The 17405-nt window shown below is 46.9% G+C and overlaps 1 pseudogene; it reads left to right on the top strand.

The window, feature by feature from the left end:
• The first annotated feature begins 16633 nt into the window (after positions 1 to 16633).
• On the top strand, positions 16634 to 17161 carry LOC144380109 (ferritin light chain pseudogene; annotated as a pseudogene).
• Positions 17162 to 17405: the final 244 nt, after the last annotated feature.

The following is a 17405-nucleotide window of genomic DNA, read 5'->3' as shown; positions in this document are numbered from 1 at the left end:
TAGTTTTATGTCAGAACTGCCATCCCCAAAGAAGGACATCCCCAAAGAAGGCTTACAACGTGACCCTGTGCATCACCATTTAGTCAATGGATGGAGAATGAGAGGACGGAGAAAGAACCTTTTTCTTTACTGACTTGGCCCAGAGGTAGCCATCATCCCTTTGGCTCATGTCTCACTGCTGAGAACTAGTCCCAGGCCTCCCCTACATGCGTGGAAAGCTGTGAAATGGACACACCAGCCGGACAGTGCTTACCAACCACAAGTCTGCACCATGGAAAGGGGGACACAAGTCTCTGGTGTACACTTGGCCATCTCCACCACACCAGTGGTTAAAGTCTTACCCTCCCTTCCAATCTGACTGTCTCCATTGAAACTGTCCCACAATCCGTGTGGAATTAATCCCTCCTTCCTCCATACTCCCGTCACACTTGCAGTCCCTCTAAGTACAGCCCTTAAGATCCGCCTTCGTTAGTCATTAGTTAGTTCCATGTTTTGCCCACTAGATGGCGACGTCCTGGAGGGTGCTGGCCATCTTGGATCCCTGTGTTTGGCACTCAGCGATGCCTCCCTAAGTATTTGCTGGTAGAGACATATGGCACCCACCAACTCCTCCTCTTGGACAAACGACTTGTCTACAGTCCTCAAATCCCCAGCATCTAGCTGAGGCCCTGTGACTCCCCTGGCCAGCGCAACCTGAGCCACAGCAACCTGGCTACCTCCCGGTTGATGCAATAGGAGTGGGAATGCTTCCCTATATTCTAGATCTCTCTTCCCTTGCCTGGCAGTGGGATGTGGAGGCTCCAGTAGAGGACCCAAGACCCGACCCAAGCCGAACCCCTCTGCTGACCCCATGGCTGGGATCAGGCATCATTTGTTAATCAGTCAGCCTACCCTGACTAACACACTCACAGTGTGTCAACTGCAGCCGCCAAACTCAGGGACCTCAACCAGTTTCCTTGTCTTTCCATTTCCTTTCACTACTTCTCATGATGGGCCAACAATGTGACACCCAGCTCCATGCTAGTGTGGGACACCAGTGTCTAGGTAAAGAGAGCTCTTACAGTTTAAGTTTAGCTCTGGTTTTGTAGTTCAACCTGCTAATAACTCCACTGAGTCTTAAATGTACTTCTCTTGTGTACCCCACTTGACTAGAAGCTCTTAAGAGTTAGGTACGAATTCTTCCTCTGTACTCTAAGTACATCACTATTCATTCACTTAGGAAATATTTACTGAGGGCCTACTGTGTGTCACTTACTAGTCTAGGCATCGAAGATAGAAGAGCAGAGAAAACAGACCAAGTCTCTGTCCTCAGGGAACTTACGTTATACTGGGAGAGATGGTAATAAACAAGTGTGATGATTGGGAAAAAAATGGGAACAACAGAAATCCAGTCACATAGCCTCATGTCTTTCATTCCCAGCTCCTGGCACAGGAGCACTTTCACATTTATTTGAGTCAATAATTGATTAAAAGACAGACATTAATCAATTTGGATCCCCAAACACAGGGATCCAAGATGGCCAGGGCCCTCCAGGACGTCCCAGAGCTGTGGGATCCATGAGCGTGGGGCACCCCTCTAGCCTCAGCCTCTAGCAGAGTGCAGGCGCAGAGCAAACACTCCATAAATAGTTCCTGCATCAGAAATAAAAGGAATGGGGGCGCCTGGGGGGTGCAGTCGGTTAAGCGTCTGCCTTCGGCTCAGGTCATGATCCTGGGGTCCTGGGATCGAGCCCCACGTTGGGCTCCCTGCTCAGTGGGGAGCCTGCTTCTCCTTCTTCTCCCTACCTGTACTCTCTCTCGCTATCTCTGTCTCTCTCTCAAATAAATAAATAAATTTAAAAAAAAAAAAAAATTTTTTCTCAAATAAATAAATACATTTTTTTCTCTCTCTCTCAAATAAATAAATAAATTTTTTTAAAAAAAAAAAAGGAAGAAAGAAAAGGAATGATGATGGCAGTATCTACGACCTGCTGAGAGCTGATTATTTTCCAGGCACCATGCAAAATGTTTGCGGGCATTATCTCATTCAATCCTTACACCACCCCTGCAAAGTACCTATTATTATGTCCTGAGGGAAGTGGGGTCCAGAGAGGTTACGTGACCGGCTCAGTGTCACATGGCAAGCAGTGGGTACGGACCCGATATTAGAATTCCCACACTTGGCTCAAGACCACACTGTGCCACGCAACAAGAAGTGCTTTCGTATGGCTCATATATTCTTTCTCCACAACGAGGAGCAACCGCTACGGGCCACCATCTCTGTGAGCCGGAAAATTCATCCCCTCCTGCACTTTGCCCTGGCCAGCTCGGGCGGCCTTCCCCAGCAGATGGAAGATGCGCGCTTGTGGTAATTACAGACCGTGTTGTCCTTTTCATTTATGTCTTCACAATCCAGCTTGACATTGTGTCATAAAAGTTTATGTACTGTGTTCTCTCCGCTCCTTACTAATATTCTCTGGCATTCTCCCTGGCCATCCAGAATCAATACTTTATCACTCCTCTCTCAATAAAGTAGGGAGCTATGAACAAGGCCCAAATGTGCACAATGGCTATTTGCAGCAATTAGACGTCATGCTGAGAAATGGCCACACTGAAGGAGAGTGGGCCAGATCTAAGGACCAGCGCGTCACTAATGTCCCTCACTGGGGACCCTGGAAATTGGACTGCTTAACAAAATACCCTCTCTCCTCTCACCTCTTCTCCTTCTCACACTCTCTGTGTCTCTTTCTTCCTCACAAGAGATAAGGAGAGAGAAATGCATTCAAATTAGGGACCCCAGCAATCGATTTTTACTTGCAGTTGGTGGATTGTAATCAATGTTAATTAACCAGATTCTTTTTCAGCGGAGGCTGGGACAGGAGAGTAACTGCACAATATTTTTGACCAAGACAACAGATATTAATGGGCTTTGGTACGATCAGAGAGCAGGAGGGAGAGGCAAGGCAGGTGCTGAGAGGCTCAGGGGGAGAGAACAGGTGCACAGGAAGAGGAGAGACTTGAACAGTCTCAAGGTGGTCCTATCCGTAGGCTCTGGTAGTCTGGAGGCTCAGCCTTTTACAGATCTTCTGCCAAGGAGCAGACTTCCTGTCCCGGGCCCAGTGGACTGCATGGGGGACGTTTCCTACATTGTCAACTGTCATGGGCAGCCACCAGGAGGGTGGCAGGTGACTTGGGCCAGGCCCCTTCCCATGATGTTAATCACTCGGGAGTGTTGCTCATACCTGAACAATGAAGCACAACAAGAAGATGGAGGAATTTAACAATGGAAGGTTTGGGTTTGAGCATTAGAAGGTGCTTCCTGGCTCTGGAACTGTGGGCAAGTTACATAACATCCAGACCCTCCATTCACTCATCTACAGTGGACATGATTACAACTGACCTCATGTAAGACTCAAATAAGATTGCATATGGAGGCACATTATGACATGCTATGGGAATGTCAGCAGCGACCACTGTTACAAGTAACAAGGACAATGCCCCAGGGCCTCTGATGGCAACCAGCCAGGGTATGAGATGGGACTGGAGGTTCCCTTCTGATCTCTAATGATGTAGGAGGTTGTTTTGGCTGTTATCTGTGCCGATTTTATTTGAAAAGCTCATCTATCTCTAAATAAAAATCTAGCATTGAGGAGAGGACTCCCAAACGGGCTAGTGCTCCTTCTCAATATCCCAGAGAAGTAAAAGAAAGTGATAACAGTTGGAAACACAATACAGCTACCAGAAATCAACCCAAAAGTTGTATTTGCTTTGAAACAGTGCAAGTATTACAAATTTTTGGACAAAATAGAAAATAAAAACAGAAGAAGCCTATGGGTACCATCTCCTTGAGCAACTTACCACGGTCAGGTTCTCTGGGCTTCCCCCAGCACCGTTTTGGTCAAATGGTGCCTCTACTTCCAAGTGAGGCTCCCAAAGCCTTCAATCAGGAGAAGGGCACCAATAATTTTCATGTTCTTCCAGTCAACTGGGGGTGAGGCAGTGTGTTGAGGAACACTAGTAGAAGCTCATAGGCAGGAAAAAGATTTTAATTACCTTGGGTGGCCCCTTGGCCTCTGGGATACAGCAAGTCCCAACTATGGTGATATACACTAGCCCCTTCTTTTCCACACAGGAGTCTAACATTTAGGGAAGGTGAATGAAAGAAGAGGTTGTCAAAATCTCGTGAGTTCAATACACTGCTGAGCATCCAGCACAAGGGAGAACTCCCCTAGCACACACAGGAGACTCAGAACGTCTCTGCCCTCGAGTTGCTCACAGAATAGGGGGGTTGGCTGGAGGGAGCCAAATTAAGAGATGTTCACCATGCAGGGCATGGGGGAGCACAGAAGAGGGCTGCATTCCCTAGCTGGGGCTCTAAAGAAAGGACATTCTCAGGGAAGAGAAGGACAAAAGAGCAGAAGGGAAAATGAACTGAGGAAACAAGAAAGGGAGGGAAAATCAGGAGAGAGCAGGGAAAAGAAATGATTACCTCACCCCAGGATTTATATACTAAGCTCATATGCAAATCTTGCCTCATTGATCTGTGACTTCAGTGAATAAAACTGCTTTTTCTGGGGCTATTGATTGTGAAGCAAGCTGAGAAGGCCAGGTCAGTCCTGAATAGACCTGGGGGCAGGGGGGAGCTCACAGTGGGTGGGCTTTGCACTTAATTAGGGAAGAGCAATTACCCACTGTGACCTAAGGCACATCCTTGTGGAAGGAGGTATCTCCAATAGTACCCCCCCCCCCAAAAAAACCACTGTATTTTGGCAAACAGGACCATGTCCACCATCCCAGAGCCCTAGAGCAGGGGCCTCTCTGGGCCTGGTCTAAGGGCAGGGGGCCTGGCACATCTTCAGGGAGATTGATCTCCAGAAACTAGTGGGATTCAACATCGACCCTCGAGAGTCTGAGCCTTGAGTATGGGCAAATCTGAACAGTTGGGGAAAGTGGGACAAGCTTCCACATGGTGCTCCTGGGAGCAACGGTGGAGAGATGGGAATGCCGGAAGCCTCTTCACCAGCCCTGCAGCAAACATTCCCCAGAGCTGGGTCAGCCTGGAGGGCTGGGCATATGGAGCTCCACAGGGAGATGTAGCCTTAACACAACAGAGGTTGAGAACAAGAACACGATGATGAAAATCCTGTCACTCTCCTGCTGAAAATTTTTCCAGTGGAAAGCTATGAAAAGTTATTGACTCATTTTTCAGAGCTTTGTCTCTTCACTGTTAGCAAAGGAGGTCTTTCAGTTACACCTGATGTTATCAATCTTGGATGTGAGCGTAGAGGGTAGAGACCTCACCCAGATCCTACAACGGATGCAGAAGCATAAAGCTGACCAATCATCCCAGCCAGCCTGAAAATATTGAAAATCTTGTGTCCTGGGAAACCCCTTAATTCTGGACATTCCGGGTCAGTTGGTCACAATAGGCATGACCGTCAAGCAACCACCAAGGCCCCACGCAGGGCCATCTGAAGGGCCATCTTAGCTCCAGTGAGGCTCTCTTTGGGCCCGCTTCACAGCCCAGCCGCTTCCTCTGACCAGTTTCCCGGCCCTCCACTTCCAAAGGGCTAAATCCCAAGGTTCCCTCCCTAACAAACACCCAGAACTCTGCCTCAGAGGCTGCATCCTGAGACCTCTACTGAAATTTCCATGAAGTAATAAGAAAGAAAGAGAGAAATGTGATGCATGAAATCGTGACCTCCCCTCCCAAGAAGATGAACTGAAGTCCTAACCTCCCCTCTCCTGACACTTCAGAATGTGGCCTTATTTGGAAATAGAGGCTTTGTAGGTATACTTAGTGAAGCCAGATGAGGTCATGCAGGAGTAGGGTGGGCCAATCCAATAGGACTTTGTCCTTTCAAGAAGAGAGAGGGGCACAGAGGCGATAATGCCATGTGAAGACACTGAGACATGAGAGAGAAGACGAAGGCAGGCACTGAGTCAGGTGGCTACAGACCAAGGCACACCTGAAGCTGCCAGACACTGGAAGAGGAAGGGACAGATCCTCCCTCAGAAGCTTCAGGGGGAGCCTGCTTCTGCCAACATGTTCATTGCTGACTTCCAACTTCCCAAACTGTGAGAGAACGTATTTCTGTTGCTTTACGGCATGCAGTGTGTGGTACTTTGTTACACCAGCCCTAGGAAACGAATAAACGATGTTAGAAGGCAAAGAAGACAAGAAGAAGGGCCACAGAAACAATGGAAGAACTCTCCTTGTTGAAGCCAAGGGCTATGGACCCCTTCTGAGGGGAAGTCAGGAAGTCAGCCTGGGGTAGGGGAGAAGAACAGTTCAGGCTTGGACCCATTCCAACAAGCCCTGGAAAATACCAGAGGCCAGGAGAGAGTTCAGCCTGGGGCCAGGGCGTGGGGGTCCTTGTCTTGTAGGAGTATTAAAGCTGTGGAGGCAAACAAGCCCAGCAGAGAGGATGTGGAGAGAGGCAGAGGGCTTAGGGCTGACGCTTGGGAAGTCATCACATTCGAGGACTGGGAGAGAAAGAGGGATCTGGAAGATCCTGACAGGAGAGCAAGAGAAAAGCAAGAGAAGGAGATCATGGAGGGAGCAGGAGAGGAGAGATCCAGATTAGGGAAGGCGAGCTGAGCAAGAACCAGGCGGTGACAAGTGGATTCAGTGCTCCCCTGCCTCAAAGGCTCATTACACACCTCTTCATTAGGCATTGTGTAGGATCAGTGAATACAACAGACAGCAGGACTTACCTGCCCTCACGATGCTTGCAGTCTTGGAGAGAAGACAGAGGACTTGGGGCAGACAGGGCTTCTCAAACTCCGTGGTGAAGGACAAGTTGTCATTTTCTTTGTGGATTGATACCACGTCACGTAAATGTCAAGTCACTATAAAAGTCATGAACACTTACATTTCTGTACTTGCCTGCTCACAGACTGACATTGACTGCCTACCACATCCTGAGCAGCATGGCTGACAGAGATGATGATTGCCTACCAAACAGCTCCTCTCTTCCTGCTCCACCAAAGGCATCCAGTGTTGCTCAGGGGGCTACAAGACTACATTTCCCAGCTAAAGATAGGCAAGTAGACAGCTTCTGGTAGAGCTTATAGAAAAGTTCCATAAAGGGAACAGATTCATCTGGGTGACATTCTCTTCAGTTCCTGCCCCTTTCATGGATGTGATGCTTGCATTCCAGCAGCCATCTTGCAACCATGAGGCAACACTTGGAGCAAAAAACTTGAAGGACCTAGGTCTCTGTTGATCATAAAGCTACTACACCAGCTCAGGACAGCCTATCTCCAAATTTCCCCTTACAGGGAAAGAAAATTAAACTTTTATCTTGTTTACACCACTGCAATTTGGGACCATCATCAAGTATATTTTTCATCTGTGTCGTGAGTTAACAGGCACTTACCATGTAGGGTGGTAAATACTACTACCACAACAATTAGGGAAGGACAATTACTATGGAATCCAGAGAAATTGCCTCTAACACAGCTTGGAGGGAGGGTTGGGGAGAGCTCTCTGAAAGAAAGAAACAATGGCAGAATAAAATCCTAAAGGAGAAGTAGGGAAAGGGATTAATGGGGGAAAGGAGCTTCCCAAGGCCCCACATTAAATCCAGTTTATGCAAAGACCAGGAGATGAGAGGGAATGAGGCCATAGGAAGAATTCCAAGTAATTCAGTGTGGCTGGAGCAAGAATGCAAAGAGGGCATGGGAAGGGAAGAAAGAGCGTGGTCTGCCTCAGGGCTGTGGCTGCCAAGTGGTGGAACTTGGTTGTCACATGAACAAAAGGCAGACACCTGACCTTCTAGAAGCTTCTCTCCCAGCCGAACTCAAGAGAGAAACTTTCAGGCAACAGTGTTATGTGCTAGAAATCAGACAGCACTGAGTAGTCTTGAGCCTGTCTCTGATGAGGGAAATCCTGCTCAGTTGAGCCAAGTCGCTCACCCCTTGGTTCCCATTCCCAAATCTGCAAAACAGGCTTCACAACACCATGCCATCAACCTCACAAGGGCTCTGTGAATACAGGCTGTGATATCCTACAAGGAAGGAACGTAAAGATGCCATGTTCAAGCCTCTCATTTTACTGGTAAGGCACAGGAGGCCCAGAGAAGTCATCCCAGTTACATGGAGACAGCTGAGCCTGGAATTTAGCTCTTCCAGCGATCAGGCTGTTTTTCTTTTCCTGCAAAGAGCTGAGTGTTATGCACATGAAGTGGATGGTTATTGTTCCTGCCAAAGGGAACACAGCAGAGCAAGATGATAGTTTCTTATTTCAAGAAACCTAGTACTTGAAGGTGCTTGGAATAACACATACTTTTGAAACTAACTAAATATTTGGAGTGTGTCTTCCCATCCTTCCTTTCTGCTCTAAAAGCAAAAACAAGTGTCTGTAATTTGGTGAGGGGAATTGAATTAGATAAAAGGGAAAATCGAATTCAGTAACCACAGATGTGAAAGTGCCCCCTCCCAAAGTATTTAGACCAGATTCACATCTTTGGAGGTAACTCTTAAGTTTCCACTGAATCACTGAGAAAACACAGCCAAACCCCTTTGGTGACTTCACAGTGGCTCTCTGAAAAGGTCACTGTAATCCATCCTCTTCGTTCCATAAACCAGCATCTCTGAAAGCCCTGTTGGGATGACCATTATTTGGGGGACTACAGAGAAGATTCATAACCAAATGAAATAATATTACAGTAATAACTGTTACTTATGGAAAGTTTGCCTGTATTGGGCTTCATGCTTATAATAACCCTGAGGTATGAGAACTGCTGTCCCCATTTTCTGGATGAGGAAACCAGGCCTGGACCCTCCACTGACTTCCTTCCCATCCAATCAATTACCAAGCCCTGCTGAATCACACCGTCTCTTCCATGGGTCTTAGTCTTCCCAGTGCTTCCTGGAAAGCCCGGTGCCTTCCACTCGCTTCTTCCCAGATGTTCTTGTCTGGGAACATTGCCCTCCATTCCCAGATATGTGTGGAATATTCTCAGGTATCATGGCATCACTGCAAACTCAACAGAACTTGTGTTCCCTTGAAAATTCCCCATTTATTTGAACTTTTTTCTTGTGAGTCGATTGCCCAAGACTGAACCATACATTCTCCATTTTACCCAAAGAGGTCTATTTACAAACTCCTGAATGTACCTTGTATTTATTTCCCACCCTTGCTCATGCTGTTCCTTCCCTCAGGCTCCACTAAAATGCCACCTTTTCTCTGAAATCTTCCCTGATCTTCCCAAGAAGGTGCTTCGGCATGTGCAAAAAAATAAACAAACAAGGATGTTCACTACAATGCTGTTTCTAATTGAGTGAAAAATCTCAGAAGATTGGATCCAACTGTTGATTAGCAACAGACATTAGGGTGTACACATACAATGGAATATTATACAGCCAGTGAAAATAAAACAAGGATAAGATGTATCTACATGTACTGATAAGGGTTAGAGAACAATATGTATAATATGGTCCCAGTACATAAAAATGTTCTATATGGGGGCACCTGGGTGGCTCAGTCAGTTAAGTGCCCACCTTTGGCTCAGGTCATGATCCCCGGGTCCTGGGATTGAGCCCTAAATGGGCTCCTTGCTCGGCGGGGAGACTGCTTCTCCCTCTCCCTCTCACCCTCACCCTGCTCATGATCTTTCTCTGTCACTTTCTCTTTCAAATAATAAGTAAAATCTTTAAAAAACAAAGTTTCTGTATGCATAAAAATTCTGAAAGGCTACAACAAAATTCTTAATAGTGCCTATCTCTGGGATTAGAGATGGAGAAGTGGAAAACTTTACTCTTTTTACTAAATACATTCCTAATTTATATTCATTTTTATGGCAGTGAATTACTTTTATAATACCAAACTTACCCATTTTGGGAAAAAATTTTTTCTCTTTTGAATTGCTTATAGCCCATAGTATACTTGGAGGGTCTGGATATGTCTTACACATCTTTTATCCCCTAGGGCATGCAGCACACTGCCTCACATGTCAAAAGTTGTCTTAAATTGGGATATTTTCATTGGGTATAAAGCACTGACATAGAAGATTAAATTTAAGAGCCCTGCTTCCTGGCATTTCCTCATATATATTGTGGATGTTCCTGACACATAAACACACACATAATTCACCACGACCACCTTCACACTCACGAGTAGAAACTAAACAAGGCAAAGAATGCATAACCATTCAAAGGGAAAACCCGTTCATCAGATTTGGAGAGAGAAGCTAGACCACTCAGAGATCTCAAATAAGGGGGAATAAATGAGGACGAATTTGTTGACTCTTACCCAATCCCTGTTTTCTCATGGTTTTAAGGTTTTAAAATGTCTCTGGGAGATACTGTATTATAACCAGGGTCAAAATCTATCACCAAGATAAAAGAAATGGTTTAAAGTGTCAGTGAAGGGATGGGAATGTATAGGCTTCTGTACTTACCTCTCCCTGCTTGTTTGTTTGTTGGGAGCCAGTGTAAATAATTTAAACTGCTGAGTTATATTCTTCAATATCAGTCACTATGGTAAGGTGTGAAACCCAGGCAGCTGGAGTGTCTTGTCAAAGGACCTTCTTAAGGACAAGAAACTGGGAGCCAAGTGCCCTTTCAACAGACAGTAGCTGTGACTGCAGGATTCTTTGGAGACCTGGGGACATACCAGAAGCAGAGCTTCAAAAATAGAAATAGAAATGTCTGGCAGACTGAAAAAGAAAACGGGGCTCCAAAATTACCCACAGATAATAGCAACGTGGTCTCAATGGCTGGACGCGGATATTAGTGTGTGTTGTCACCTCCAAAACCAGCCCTCCCGCCCCAAAAGATATTTTTAAATGTTAGTTCGACCTCCACCACACTCGTTCTTGAGAGGTGTGAGTTCACCAAAATCGCCTCGTGGGTTTGTGATCTGTGGGGAGACAATACTTAAATATTCTCACCCATTAATCATAAGCCTTTATTGATGCCGACTCTGTGCGTGTCAGGGTAGAGGGTAGAAAAGAAGAAAGTGAGAACTTCCACCATCAAGGAACTGAGACAAACATGCAAGAGTTACAACTACAAACTTAGGTAGGGTTCATGCTGTGTAGGGTTTCAGGGGATTTGTTGACCGAAAAATTTTTAGGTGCCTCTTAAGAGCCCTGCAAATGCAGAGAACCCTGTGAGACACCAAAGAAATATGAGATGAGACTCAGATGCTGTTCTCCAGGACCTTAGCATCTTCTTGTAGAGTGCAAGACTTTCAATGGGAAACAGTGTGAGAACAACAGTATTGAATAAAATACTGAATCATGAAGTACAAAGAGAAGTGATAAATTGAGGGTTAAGCGAAAGGACAAAAAGTAGTTGAAGGCTTCAGTTTGATTCAATTCTTTTTTTTTTTTTAAAGATTTTATTTATTTATTCATGAGAGACAGAGAGAGGCAGAGGGAGAAGCAGGCTCCCCGCAGAGTGGGGAGCCCGATGTGGGACTTGATCCCAGGACCCTGGGATCATGACCTGAGCCGAAGGCAGACGCTTAACCATCTGAGCCACCCAGGTGCCCAGTTTGATTCAATTCTACACACATTTGTGGAACTCCTTACTATGTAGCAGGCATTAGGTAGACACTTGGGAGAGGAGACTAATATGACAATTTTGGACAAAATAGATTTCTTCCCCTCAAAGAACCAAGAGTTTAGTAAGATAGACAAGACATATGTAAGTAAATACAACTAATATCAGATGCTGTCAGTTGGACTTAGTATGTCTGGGCCTTACCCACACAGTCCAAACACAGATGGATAATGAGTTCCAAATCACTTAGGAAGATTTTGGCAATGAAGAAGGAGGAGAAGGAGGAGGAGAAGGAAGAAAGGGAAAAAAAAAGAGAGAGGAACAAGGAGGAGGAAGGAAAGGAGGGAAAAGAAAAAGGAGGAGGAGAAAAAGAAGGAAAAGAGAAGGGGAGGGAAGACCTTGAATCAGAATGGCTTAAACCATAAGAAATTTGCCATTCACATAACTTCAAGTCCAGAGGTAAGATGATCCCAGGCAGACGTTACTTCCAATTCTCTGCCCTACTGTCCTCACTATTAGCTTTTTTCCAAAGCTAGTTCCACGTGGCTGCAACAGTTCCAGGCATCTCTTCCAGATGTGACACCAAAGAGAAAACAAGGGACAGTGTGTTTAAAGGTTTCTCTCCCAGAAGGCCCCCCCAGCAGACTTTTGCTCCCATCATATTGGCCAAAGTCAATGTAGCCCTGGAGCCATGACCTATATAGTTATCTGCCAGGAGCTGGACCCTGTGCTAGACATTATACGTAAGACCAAGTCTCTCATTCACAACATGAGGAAACAATAACATAATAGTCAGATACAGCACCGTGAGCTCTCAGAACACTTAAGAGTTCAGGGCACCTAGGTGGCTCAGTCAGTTAGGCGTCCAACTCTTGGTTTCTGCTCAGGTCATGATTTCATGGGTTGTGCGAGAGAGCCCCAAGTTGGGCTCCACACTCAGCAGGGAGTCTACTTGAAGATTCTCTCCCTCTGCCCCTCCCCCTGCTCACTCTCTCTCAAACAAATAAATCTTTTTTTAAAAAAAGAGTGGTATTAGGCGGGGGTGGGGAGTGGAAGAATGAAGAAGAAAACTCATGGAACAGTAAAAGTAACTGGCAGAAGAGGAGGGGGTCATAGGCAGTGAGAGAAGTAATTTCCCAGACTAGAGGCAGAATCTGAGTCTTGACCAGCTCATGGTCTAGGCACTGCGATAGTGCGATATTCCCAGTGCCTGGTGAACTGGCTGGAAAATATTAACCCTTCGGTAAATGCCTAAACACCTGAGTGAATTAATGAGTGTGGAGTCTGAAAATTAGCAGGCAGTTGTGAACTTCTGGTGGGAAGCCTGGGGTCCTTCTTGCTGTGCACAGGAGTTAGAATTTCATCTTGAAGACCATGGGAAGCTGCAGGATGCTTTAAGTGCAAGGATGGCATGATCACATTTTGGTTTTGTCAAAGACCATTCTCACTGGAGTATGGTCAAAGAAAGACTAGAAGCAAAAAAAAAAAAAGACTAGAAGCAGCACGACAGGTGAGCAAGAGTCTGCACAATAATAAAATCCAAAGCGGATCAGAGACCAATCACCACCACCCAATGGTGAGTCTACCACACAGAAAAACCTGGATCTCTCTTCTTAGCCTTGCAGCTGCTTGGGTGTTGTTGCAACATTTATGACCTAGCATCCTCTTAAAAGAGAACCCTCTTGCTACTTAAAACAGACAAAAAGCCTATTATTAGTCGACCAGCTTCTGAAACAAGATATTATATATATCAGGACTTTTTAAGGTGTGATTTCTTTCAAGTGCCTATAGAGATGGAGCATGGGATTAGCCAAGAGATTTCCTGCCTCCATAAAGGACTCAGTCCATCAGCTCTTCCCTGCCTGCTTCCTGTGGGCCCAGCACAGCTCACTCCCAAAGACCAACTGCTATGGGCTGTCATTGCCCATCTATTTAAAAAAAAAAAAAAAAAAAAAGGCAAGGGGGCGGAATCAAAACCTGATTTAGCCTCAGGGAGTTGTTGAGGGTGAAGAACATTCTGTCTGCTAGGTGCTCTGAACTCTTCAAAAGAGTGAAGAAGGTGTATTATTCATGCAAGACAGTGTTTTTCACTCTCCTCACTGGGGAGTGGAGAAGACAGAGCACCGTCCCCACCCTTCTATCCTACCCCCCACCCCCGCACACTCTGGGCCCAAGCCCAGCCTCGGAGACATGGGGGGAGGGAGGCAGGGAGGGGGCACGTTGCCCGCAGCCCAGCCCTGAGAGAAGAGAACCCGTGGCAGGTACACGGTAGGCAGTCCCGGAGCAAGCACCCGGCCCCCGGCCAGCTGTGGTCTGGACCAGGCTCAGAGGCTGCCTGCTCCCACCCAGCTCCCCTCCAGGGCAGAGACCCTCCCACGGCCGCCCCCTCCACCTTCACAGAAGCCCCATCTCAAACCCGAGGTCAGAACTTGAAGCCCATTAATAATGAATCACTGGGACTAGAATTTGGTTCAGCCAACGCACATTTGTCGGGGTAATAATCAGGGTTTTTATCCATCTTGCACATTGGCCTGTTTTTCCTTTTGGCTACAGTCGCCACCTGAAGAGGATTAGAGAAAGCAAAATATTGCAATTCACTGGAGATCACATTTCCCTCTTCTCACCCTTTACCTCCACTTGCTGCTGAAAAACAAAGGCTCAGAAAGGCTACCCTGGTGCTCTGGAGCCGGGGGCAGGGGTGGGGGGGGCACAGAGGAGCTGATGGGGCCGTGCCGGGTGGCGCAGGCTCAGCCCCACCTGCTCAGGCCACCCGCTTCCCTGGCTGGTGTCGAGGAGCTCGCTCCGCCACATCAGCCCAGAGCTTCGTCATGCACGCAGCCAAATGAGGGCTAGGCTTCCAGAAGCCCATGCAGGGGCCAAGAGAGTTGATGTTTTTGCCTTGAGGCAAAGACCTCTGGGTGAAAAATGTCCTTGGAGAGAAGCTGGCCGTGTCTTATGTTTTTCCAGAGGGGAGCAAAAGGTCCAATGTCCTGGGGCGCCTGAGTGGCTCAGTCGTTAAGCATCTGCCTTCGGCTCAGGTCATGATCCCAGGGTCCTGGGATCGAGCCCCACATCGGGCTCCCTGCTCCGCGGGAAGCCTGCTACTCCCTCTCCCCCTGCTTGTGTTCCCTCTGTCGTTGTCTTTCTCTGTCAAATAAATAAATAAAATCTTTAAAAAAAAAAAAAGGTCCAATGTCCTCACTTGTGCTGACAACCAGACGACAACGGGTCTCCAGTGCCACGACAAGCCGCCTCTCACACTCGCACACCCAAGCACAGCCCACCCCCCGCCTTCCTGATGAGGGAGAGGAATTTGATGATCTGTTTTTGTGGGCGCCCCAGAAGGGTTTGGGGGCATTTACCAGTTTGTTTCTTCTCCGGGACAATTGTTGGATCTGCTCAGAAGGGAGCCTTGCTGGGATATTCAATATCATGCATTTGTTGCTTTAAAAATACCAGTGCCCCAGCAAGAGGTCATGTACTTCTTATTGGCACATGGCCCCAGACGCGGTGTTTTCTTTGTCTTGGAGAATCGCTTAGGTTTAATGGGTGTTGCATACAAAGAATGATGGGAATTTGGTGACCACTTTAAAAAAAAACCAAAAACAGGAGAAATCAAGCAAAAACAGGCCATCCTCAGTTCTTGCCCAGGACCCTGACGAGCCACTCAAAACAGTTCTCCTCCTCCCTCAGGAAAGCCTTTGGTGGCACCCAGGACCTCGGGGTGTCTTTGGTGCAATGGAAGCCATTCTGCAATGCCCAGGGCCTCATCTTCTCTCCATGGGCCCCAGGAGCAATTTCCCTCCACCTGTCCCATGGGCTGTCTTCGGCTCACCCTCACCAATCCCATTCCAGGGTCCCGTGAACTCCGGGAAGCGATTTCAACGTGGTCATTTCCTGGAGAACCCCCACAGAGGCAGGAAGCTCATTCCATGGTGTTTTCTCCTAAGATGTCCTGGCTGATTCTTGCATCTCAGTAAGTCACATTCAATCCAAGAAAACAAGGTAATAATTATTGCAGAAATTGAAGAGTGGGGTGTTCCTAATGATCACTGTTTTCTTTGCCCTCAGGCAACCTGCTCTTCGGGTGCCTGCCAACTGGGGTGGGAGGGCTCCGCCCCTACATTTGAGAGGGGACCGAACATTGAGCCATAAAGGGCCCTGAACATTCCACCCCTGACCTTAGTTTGCCTGGCGTATACACACTATTTTTCTTTTCTTTTTGGCTTTTCAAGGCAATCCTGGAAGCAAATCATTCAGCAAGGTCTGCGTCTCCTCCCAGCCCAAGTTCCTTAAGGAAAAGGGCCTGGCCTGGTTCACCTCTGTATTCCTAGCACTGGGCATCCCATAAATATAATGATAGTATTAGCTACCACTTAGTGAGTACTTTACCTTGCACCGAGCTCTTTGTAAATATTATCTCTTGCTATTAAATATGCTGGATTGAACTTAACTGACTCACAGAGCAGAAATGGCACTTATTTAAGGGGCATGATGGTAACCCAGATGTGGAATCTGAGAGACTTCCATTCAAATCCTGACTTTGTCACACATCGGTCACTTGAAATTTGAAACTCTGGGCCTGAGTTTTCTCATGTCTAAATTCGAGGAAATAATAGCTACCCTGCCTGCTCCATAGAGCTGTTGGGAAGAAAATACAAAGAAATATTTGTGAGATATTTCTTTGTAAGTTCGAACATTTTTTAAAAATCGAAATGTCCCTACAAATCTAGTGGTATCAATAGCCAGATTACCACAGTGGGGCTGTCACAGTTTATGAGGAGGTATGGTATGAGGAGAGGTCATACTTCCCAAAATATCTTCCCCACTGATGATCATAAATTATTCCCTCTCATCTGGCTCATAATTCCCACAACCAGCATGAGTAATAGCGAGGACAGCAAAAGAGGTTGTTGCCAAGTCCCTGGATTAGTTATCTGTTGCTGTGTAACAAATTAGCCCCAAACCAAGAGCACCTGGCAGTCCACAGATCTGTCTCTTGCTTCAACAGCGTTTGGACAGAACAGACCCAGAGACATCAGCCTCCAACCATTTTTCCAGCCATCTTCCTCTGCCACCCTCTGCCTCTAGAACCAGTCAACACCCTATTTTGAGCTTAGCTCCTTATTACCGATCAGCCATGAGCTCCCAGATTCATCAGAATTGCTCCACTGAAGTGGAGGCCACTGTCAGCTGCCTGGTCAACATGCATCTGCTGGCCTCCTACCCTGTACCTCTCTTTGGGCTTCTGTTTCGACCATGACAATGTGGCTCTGGAGGGCGTGAGCCCCTCTTCTGCTAGTTGGCTGAGGAGAAGCACAAGGGCACTAAGCATATCTTGAAGATGCAAAACCAGTGCAGCGGCCATGTCCTCTTCCAGGATGTGCAGAAGCCATCCCAAGATGAGTGGGGCAAAATCCTGGACACCATGGAAGCTGCCCTAGTTCTGGAGATGAACCTGAACCAGGCCCTTTCAGATCTGCATGACCTGAGATCTGTCCAGGGAGACCACCATCTCTGTGACTTCCTGCAAAACCACTTCCTGGATAAGGAGGTGAAACTCATCAAGAAGATGAAGACAACCTGATTCACCTCTGTAGGCTGGCTGGCCCCCCAGACAAGGCTGGGTGAGTATCTTTTTGAAGGGTTCACCTTCAAGCACGACTAGGAGCCTCTGAAGCCCAGCAACCTTTGAGGGGCCCCTCTGGCATGTGCCTGAGCCTCTCCCTGCAGCCACTAGGAAGCTTTTTAACTGCCCTGGAGCCCTCTCCCAAGCTGTGGACCAAATGGAAACAAGAAAGCTTTTTGCAGCAAAAAAACCCCAACAAATAAACAAGCAACAACAACAACAAAAACAAATTAGCCCAGAACCTAAGTGGCTTAATCAACAATAAACATATCATCTCCCGTAA

This window comes from Halichoerus grypus, chromosome 14 (assembly GCF_964656455.1).
Source record: "Halichoerus grypus chromosome 14, mHalGry1.hap1.1, whole genome shotgun sequence".
Taxonomy (NCBI): Eukaryota; Metazoa; Chordata; class Mammalia; order Carnivora; family Phocidae; genus Halichoerus; species Halichoerus grypus.
The sequence above is the reverse complement of the archived record's forward strand: the minus strand, read 5'-3'. Positions and strand labels throughout refer to the sequence as shown.